Source organism: Lathyrus oleraceus, chromosome 2, assembly GCF_024323335.1.
Source record: "Lathyrus oleraceus cultivar Zhongwan6 chromosome 2, CAAS_Psat_ZW6_1.0, whole genome shotgun sequence".
Classification (NCBI taxonomy): domain Eukaryota; kingdom Viridiplantae; phylum Streptophyta; class Magnoliopsida; order Fabales; family Fabaceae; genus Lathyrus; species Lathyrus oleraceus.
Genome location: NC_066580.1, coordinates 19,880,174 through 19,888,336, shown reverse-complemented (window position 1 = coordinate 19,888,336; position 8,163 = coordinate 19,880,174). Strand labels below are relative to the sequence as shown.

Sequence of the window (8,163 nt, the reverse complement as noted above, 5' to 3'; positions counted from 1 at the left end):
TCCGCAAACCGAGAAATCATCCATAAACACTTCAATGATACCATCTAGGTAATCTGCGAATATTGACATCATGCAGCGTTGTAAAGTAGCTGGGGCATTACAGAGGCCGAAAGGCATTCGTCTGTAGGAAAAAGTTCCATAGAGGCATGTAAAGGTAGTTTTTTCTTGATCTTCTGGGTGAATAGGTATTTCGAAGAATCCAGAGTATCCATCTAGATAACAGAAGTAAGAGTGTCTGGCTAGACGCTCCAACATCTGGTCTATAAACGGTAAAGGGAAATGGTTCTTCCTAGTTGTTTTATTTAATTTTCTATAATCTATACACATCCGCCATCCTCCTTCTAAACGTTTTGCTACATGTTCGCATTTATCGTTTTGCACGACTGTGATGCCTCCCTTTTTAGGTACTACATGCACTGGGCTCACCCAATTACTATCAGAGATCTGGTAGATTATACATGCCTCAAGTAACTTAAGAACTTCCTTCTTAACAACATCACTCATTATAGGGTTTATTCTTCTCTGATGTTCCCTAGAGGGTTTTGAATCTTCTTCGAGCGAAATCCGATGCATGCATACGGATGGGCTTATACCTTTCAGGTCAGAGATATTATATCCTAAGGCTGGGGGATATCTTCGTAAAACGTCTAAAAGTTGGTTCGTCTCCTCTGGGCTCAAGGTAGCACTAACTATAACTGGACGGTTCATCTTTTCATCGAGGAACTCATATCTCAGGTTCTTAGGCAGTTCCTTGAGTTCTAAGGTTGATTTCTTAGGGCATGGCATAGGATCTGGGGTAAGGGATAAACATTCGTAAAGGTTATCATCGATGTAAGGTTCTTTGAAGTCATCATCTTCCTTTATGGGGGTTGATGGTAACTTAATAATTTCTTTTTGTTCTAATTCTCTAACACATTCATCAATGATATCTAAGGCATAACACGAGTCTCCCATCACAGGTGCCATAAGAAATTTCGAAAGTATAAATTCTATTTTCTCGTCACCTACCTCAAATGCCAACTTTCCTTTCTTGACATCTATTATGGCTCTTGCAGTCGATAAGAACGGTCTACCTAGAAGAATTGGTATATCATTGTCCTCTTTGATGTCCATGACGACAAAATCAGTAGGGATAAATAGTTGACCTATCCTAATAGGGACATCTTCTAAAATGACTATCGGATATTTAACAGATCTATCGGCTAACTGAAGTGACATCTTAGTGGGTTGTAATTCTCCTAAGTTTAATCTCTCACAAACTGCTAGAGGCATTAAGCTCACACTAGCTCCTAAGTCTAGAAAAGCTTTTTCGATGACATGATTACCCAAAAGGCAAGGAATGGAGAAATTTCCAGGATCTTTATCTTTCTTTGCTAATTTGTCCTCGGAAATAGCATTACATTCCAAAGGCTTCGGATCGTCAAGTCTACGTTTGTTGGTAAGGATGTCTTTCAGAAACTTTGCATAAGAAGGTATTTGGGTGATGGCTTCTGTGAAAGGGATTTCTACATGAAGTTTTTCTATAACTTTAATAAATTTTTTACTGTTTATTGATCTGGGTTTGTTTGAGTCTTTGCGGATATGGTATAGGTGGTTTATATGGCGGGGGCGGTACGTAAATTTTATCTTTAGGTTCTTCTCCTTTCTCTCGACCATCCTGGTTTTCATATTCCTCTGGTTCCTTTACTTCGTTCGGGGGTTTGGTACATTCCTTAGAAGTTTCGGGTTCACTTAATCTTGGGTTTGGTGGCTCATCATAAGTGTTCCCACTTCGTAGGGTAATGGCATTGGATTGTCCTCTCGGATTTTGTTGAGGTTGTCCAGGGAATTGTCCTCCAGGTGTAGTCTGAGGGGCTTGGTTTAAAGCTACCTGAGAGATCTGGGTTTCAAGCATCTTGGTATGAGTAACTATTTGGTAAACCTTGGTTCCTAACTGAGTAATCAATTCGTTAACATGAATGTTTTGATTCATGAACTCCTTGTTTTGTTGGGTTTGAGCGGTGATAAAATTTTCCATAATTTTCTCAAGGCTCGGCCTCGGTGGTACAGGTTGCATAGGTTGATTTGATTTAGGGGCTTGATAACTAGGTCTCGGAGGTGCATTATTTTGAATAGGGTTATTATTTTTATAGGAGAAGTTAGGGTGATTCCTCCATCCAGGATTATAGGTATTCGAATATGGGTTCCCTTGGGTGTAGTTCACTTGCTCGGAGTGGGTTTCGTTTAATAGACTGCATTCTGCAGATTGGTGTCCTTGGGTTCCACATATCTCACAATCCGACGAAACTGCGGCTAAAGTATTCGGGTTTATGCACATATGCTCGACCTTAAGGGTTAATGCGTCCATTTTAGCCTGCATCATGTCTATAGAGCTTAGTTCATGCACTCCTCCTTGGGCTTCCTTCTTCTCCACTGTCGCTCGTTCGACTCCCCATGATTGATGGTTTTGAGCCATATCCTCGATGAGGGCACTAGCTTCAGGGTAAGGTTTGTTCATCAGAGCACCGCCTGCGGCAGCGTCGATGGTCATCTTTGTGTTATAATGAAGTCCATTATAGAAGGTTTGAATGATTAACCAATTTTCTAAACCATGATGTGGGCATGCTCGTAACAACTCTTTATATCTCTCCCAAGCTTAGAACAACAATTCTCCATGGTTTTGGGTAAATCTAGTTATATGGTTTCGAAGAACGGCGGTCTTACTCGGGGGAAAATATCTAGCAAGAAAAACTCTTCTAAGGTTATCCCAAGTCGTAATGGAATTGGGTGGAAGGGAATCTAACCATGATAGAGCTTTATCTTTGAGGGAAAAAGGAAATAATCTTAAACGTATTGCCTCAGGAGAAGCTCCATTGGTTTTAAAAGTATTTGCTAATTGAAGAAATATTTTTAAATGTTGGTTTGGGTTCTCGGTAGCGAGACCCGCGAATTGTCTCTGTTGCACTAGTTGTAACAGGGATGGTTTAAGTTCAAAATTATTGGCTGGGATTATTGGGTTTACTATACTAGAGCTAGGTTCTTCGTTAGATGGTTGAGCGAAATCTTTAAGAGGTCTTTGGTTTTGATCTTCGGCCATAGCTCTCTTAATTCTATGAAAGAATAAACGTGCGCGAGCGTAACGTTCAGGTTCCGCCAGAGGGTATGCTAAGCTTAAACTTCCGGTGCTGCGAGTTCTTCCCATCGACCGGCGGGAAATAACCTAAGTCTAAACGATATAACAATAGGAAAATGAAATTTGACGAAATTGGTCCCCGACAACGGCGCCAAAAACTTGATGCGGTCAATAACTTGATGCGGTGTTCGCAAGTATACGAACGCGTCAGAGTAATATAAAAGATTATCGTATCCACAGAGACCAAGTGTCAAGCTATCGTTATCTGTTGTTATGGTGTTTATCAAAGGCAATCAAAATAGGTGTTTTTGTAGTGTGCAATGAAAAGTAAAGTATTGAAAATAGAATATAATTAATAAAGACAGGGTCGAATGTAATTCACATAATTAATTGATAATCCAAGTACTTGCTAATAGAACTACTTATGGGCAGTGTTTCCTACTTTGAAAAGAACTAATGTAACAGAAACTGTCGCTTTCGCGTATTCAGAATCGAGTTGTACTCCTTAATCAAACCCTCTTATTGTCACTTATAAAAAGGCGCGCATTGCGTTAGAGTAGTAAACCTATTTTTAAGAAATATAGTATCTTGACTAAGTTGAAAAGTATTGTAACCTGGATTTCTTAACCAAAAGAGGTTCTTACGAACCAGACTCTAAACTTATAAACGCGTCCGAAAATAGTTTTAAAATCTCTTTTCTTCTTGATGTTAAAAACTCCTAATGAACTAGACAAAGCGCTTTCGCTGTTTTTGAAATAGTTAAAAACAATTAAGTTTAAAAAGACGTTGGACGAATTTCGATCTTACCCAACGGAATTGAAGTGCGGGAAAACTTAATTTGAAAGTTAAAATAGCCCTTAAGTGTTTCTACGAACAATTGTACGGATTATCGGTTCAATTACGATCCTTACATTCTAGCCTTATAAATTTAGCTAGACATGGTAAAGTAAAAGTGCATTAAAATGAATAAAAGTAGTGCGAGTGCGGAAAATAAATAAAAGTAGTGCGAGTGCGGAAAGTAAATAATTTAAAGCGAGTGCGAGGAAATAAATAAAAGTAAAGCGAGTGCGAGGAAATAAATAAAGTAAAAGCGAGTGCGAGAAATAAATAATTTAAAGCGAGTGCGAGAAATAAATAAAGTAAAAGCGAGTGCGGGAAATAAATAAAGTAAAAGCGAGTGCGGGAAATAAATAAAGTAAAGGCGAGTAATAAAAACCTGCTCCAATCGGAGGGCTGAGTAAATTGCAATGCGGAAAAGAAAATGGCGGCAGGATTAACTTCCTCCCAAAGTGCTCCAAACTCGATTACAGACTCTATCACAGACTTGATGACACAATTGTGGTAACACTCCAATGCGAAGCGATTACCACTATAAAATACTGAATATATGCCTAATGAAACAAATTTGCTTCTGAGTTTGCCTCTGTTCTAAGTTTGGATGATTGTAAAACTGAATTCGCGTTTCTACTTATAAGCAAATAAAAAAGGTGGAATTGACTTGGATGCCCTTCAACTTGAAAATAGAGGAAACTGTTTCCTTCTTGTGGCGCCCGCCACAAGGCTAAGGCGCCCACCACAAGCACAAAGTGGGGCGCCTTAGTGGACGAAGTGGGGAAACGTAGGAGTTGAGGAAGTTGGACTTGGACACGTCATGGCTTGGTCTGTGGCGCCCGCCATGGGGTAGGCCATAAGCACAAAATGTTGAATTTTAGGGTTTTTAGCCCTTTTTCACTCCTTTTCTCGATCGGGGCTCCGATTAAAATAAAAACCTGAAAACAAAGGAAAACACAGTAATAACACAATAAAATGATAATAAAACAACTAGAATGCATGTGAAATCGGAGTCGAAAATACGTAAATTTTAGTGTGATCAGATACCATGGTTACCGCAATATTCTTCAAATAAATGGTTTTCGAACTCACCCCTATGGTCGCTTCTAATTGAAACAATGTTTGTATTTAATTTATTTTGGGAAAGCTTAGCAAACCTTACAAAGGCGGCGAACGTATCGCTCTTGCTTACTAAAAAGATAGTCCAACAGAATCTAGAAAAATCGTCCACTATTACGAAACCGTAATAATTTCCTCCTAGACTTTTAATCCTAGACGGCCCAAATAAGTCCATATGAAGAAGTTCGAGAGGTCTCGTTGTTGAAACGATATTTTTGGATTTAAATGAGATCCTCGTTTGCTTCCCTTTTTGACAAGCATCACAAAGGTGATCCTTGGTGAACTTTATTTTGGGGAGACCTAGGACTAGATCTTTTGAGACTACTTTGTTTAGTAAGTCAAAGTTAACATGTGTTAAACGCCTATGCCATAACCATGAATCTTCACTCATTGTTACAAGGCATTTGTCACTTGTTAACGATACTTTGTTCAAGTCTAACATATAGACATTATTCACTCGCAGGCCATTAAACGTACTCTTCTTATCATCATTATGTACAATTTTGCAACAATCTTTTGAAAACGATACATTGTATCCTTTATCACATAATTGACTGATGCTAAGTAGATTGTGTTTAAGACCTTCGACAAGCAATACATCAGAAATAGTAGTGGAAGAAGGGTTACCTACACTACCTTTACCTAGTATTGCTCCAGGGTTGTTGTCACCATAGGTTACATATCCTTTCTTCTTAGCCACGAAGTCAATGAAGAGTGATATGTCTCCTGACATGTGCCTTGAGCATCCACTGTCGAGAACCCATCTTCTTTCGGTGGTCTCGAGGCATTGTACCTATGGAAATGCAATTAACACGAGAAGGTACCCAATGGCTTATTGGGTCCTGAATGGTGAGTAACGAAATGGTTGCATTTAGGCAACCATTGATAAATGCCTTTAGTAACTAAGAATCTCCTAAACCTGCATTTAGCAATGGGGTGGCATTTCTTGCAACAATAAAGACAAGAGAAATTATCATTTTGATTACCTTTGCTATCTTCATCCTTTATAACATATTTATATTTTTGATATGGATTAACCATACTTTTTCGAAAGTTTGATTTATCGATAGCAAAGGTAATCTTGGGCTCAAGAGCCTTGTCAAGTTTGGCCGTTAGGTTTCTTACTTCACCTTGCAAAGTATACCAAGTATCACATCCAAAGTTAATCATCCCACTTCTAAGGTCCTCACAACTTACTTTTGTGATTTCTACTATAGAAGCTTTGAGTGCCTCAAGTTTCCTTTCGGATTCTCGAATTTTTTGTTCCAAATGGGTAAAAATTTGGTTATTTGAGGCAAGCCTCTTAAAGGCCTCTTTAGCTTCACAGTGTAAAGTATCAAAAGCAGCTTGTAATTCATGATAAGACATACTAGAGGATTTTTCATATTTAGCATGTCGTACCTGTTTCTTTTTGTTCTTTTGATGAGCAGATAGGCATAGGTTTGCGACTTCACCTTCATCACTAGAACTTTCATCATCGGAGGAGTCGCTATCGCTTTCCCAAGCTATGTATGCTCTCCTTGGCTTTGATGATCTCTTGTGTGATTTGGATGATTCCTTTTCCTTTGTCTTTTTTTTCATCGGACAGTCCGGTTTGTAATGACAGGGCTTCCCACAAGTGTAGCACGACCCTCTAGTCATTCTACCTTTTGAGTCATCATTTTTAGAGTACCTTGATTGTTTCCAGAAGTTTACCAAGTTCTTCTCGGAATGTTGGATGTCGTTCTTTCTCACGTAACGAGTGTAACGTTTAACGAACAACCCCATATCTTCGCTCTTGTCCTCTTCTTCTTCGTCGCTCGAGGAATAATCACTTTGCCTCTTTTGCTTGAGACTTCGAGGAGGAAGTCTTAAGAGCTATGGATTTCTTTTCACTCACCTTTGCTTTGTCCTTCTTTTCTTTCTTTTCGTGTTGTTCTAGGCTCAAGAGTACTTGTTCGTGCTCTTGTAGTTTGCCAAATAATGTTGTCAAGTCTAATATGGTAAGATCATTTGCTTCTTTGACGGCGGTCACTTTCGGCTGCCATTCCCTATTAAGACATCTCAAGATCTTATTAGTAGCAACATCATTGGAAACCGGCCTACCTAGTGAATGTAATCGATTGATAAGATGAGTAAATCTCTTTTGCATGTCAGCAATGTTTTCCCCTTGCTCCATGAAAAAGAGATCAAACTCTTGTGTTAGTGTGTTGATTCTTGCCAACTTAACATCGTTCGTCCCCTCATGGGTAATTTGTAGTGAATCCCACATGGCCTTAGCAGTAGGACAATGGGATACACGATAGTATTCATCTACACCTAATGAGGAGATTGGGATATTTTTGGCCTTCCAATCATAATTGTATTTCTTTTCATCATCATCGGTCCATTGTGCTTCGGGCTTCGGCACTAATTCATTATTCTCATTGGTCATGGTTATTTCAATTGGACCATTGAGAATAACGTTCCATATTTTTCTATCTATGGAATTTATGTGCACCCGCATACAGTCTTTCCAATAACTATAATTTTCACCATTGAAAACGGGAGCTCTATTATAAGCCCCTTTAGGTTCGTTAGCCATTTTCTATCAAAGTTATATTTTGAAGCACGAAGTGAACCGGAGCTCCTGATACCACTTGTTAGACTATGGCACGGATCTAGAAGGGGGGGTGTTGAATAGATCCCAATTAAAATTTGAGTCGGCGCTACCAATTAAAAATTGGTTTTGAAAATTGGTTTTAAGTGCGGAAGCGGCCGAGGAAAATATAGTCTAAAACAAACTGTTATTGGAAAACCGGATATGCGTCAAGCCTATGGATTAGTGATAATGTAGAATACGAATCACTACACTAGTCACACTATCAAGGATTTGTTTCACTAGCTAAGATTCCTAGTTCCAATGATTCAAAGAGCAAACCAAACTAGATACACAACTAAGATAATTTTGGTTTAGGCAAATTATCAAACACTTGGTGTGCAAAAACACTCCAAGTGATATTTATGTTGAGTAAGAGATTTCAATTAGTCTAGTATAATATTTTATTGTACTTTGAATTCAAAAACAACGTTTTAACTTCTTACTCAATTAATATCAGGATTTGATAAAAGTGCTTATACAA

General features: G+C 38.7%; 1 non-coding gene across 1 annotated transcript; it reads left to right on the top strand.

The window, feature by feature from the left end:
• The first annotated feature begins 2,585 nt into the window (after positions 1 to 2,585).
• On the top strand, positions 2,586 to 2,692 carry LOC127124043 (small nucleolar RNA R71). The gene has a single exon (XR_007803686.1). It is a non-coding gene; the product is annotated as a small nucleolar RNA R71 (small nucleolar RNA).
• The last annotated feature ends 5,471 nt before the right edge of the window (positions 2,693 to 8,163 follow it).